The following is a 1,168-nucleotide window of genomic DNA, read 5'->3' as shown; positions in this document are numbered from 1 at the left end:
TATCAAAGGTAAATCTTCCGAAAACCAGAGATAAATAACGACCGCCCGTTTTCTCCCCCGTTGTTTTGCGGACCAGCGCTCACCACAGCACTTCTATAGACCTCGACACCGCCGTTCCGTATATATCAGCACTCACTTTAGCACTCGAAACGACGACGGGAGACTAAGACGCAAATCAGGGAAACGCTTGCGAAGATTAGAGAGGCCCAGCACACACAGGTTTGTACTTCTATATTTCCGTTGAAAAACGTAAAATAAACCTCTAAAATAACGCAACGAAACCCGAGCAGCACTCACATTAGCACTTAATACAACGTGTCGGGTCGGCTAGAACGTACATTTAGCAAATTCTAAAAGAAGACCTCTAACGCCGCCGTTCCGTATATATCAGCACTCACTTTAGCACTCGAAACGACGACGGGAGAAAACTGACCAACGCCTGCACAAAAATCTGGGAAACGCTAGCGACGGTTAGAGGATTCAGCACACACAATTGCACTTCTATACTTCCGTTGAAAAACGTAAAATAAACCTCTAAAATACGCAGCGAAACCCTAACAGCACTCACTTCAGCACATATTGCAACGCGTCGGGTCGTTAGAACGTACATATCGATTCTTGATGTTCGTCTAGAATATGACCGTCTAAATAGTTTAAAATCTTTATTTCGTGCTTCCTGGGCTTTCTCGCTCAACTGTCCTATTGGCAATAATGAATTAGCTATTATTTCTGGTCCGTGAATTAAAATTTTATGTACCGTAGGTGGCATAGGGTACCAATCGTATTTTAAAATAAAAATTCGTGCTGTTTCGTGGGCATACAGTTTAAACTTTTCCGAATCAATTTTGTACCCACTTGCTATTATTTGCATTATAATATAAAACCTTTCTATAATGTCCTCGTCGATCTCAGTAATTTCGGCGGAAACTTTAAAGTGTTTAAAAAAAGCCGTTGCAGTGTTTCCGTCGTTACTACTCCCATAACCTTGCTTCGGCTTGTCGATTATTAATCCTAACTTTTCCCTAAACATGTGTTGTATTTTCTTTTTTCTGACTTCAACTATTTTCTTTGCTTCCGGTCCTCTCGCTTGCCATTTTCGAATAGTTAATCTGTATGACAGATGTACTAGATATTCAAAAAATCGAATCCATCCATGTAAAATGGATAG

This window comes from Onthophagus taurus, chromosome 2 (genome assembly GCF_036711975.1).
Source record: "Onthophagus taurus isolate NC chromosome 2, IU_Otau_3.0, whole genome shotgun sequence".
Lineage (NCBI taxonomy): Eukaryota > Metazoa > Arthropoda > Insecta > Coleoptera > Scarabaeidae > Onthophagus > Onthophagus taurus.
This window is presented reverse-complemented; position numbering follows the sequence as displayed.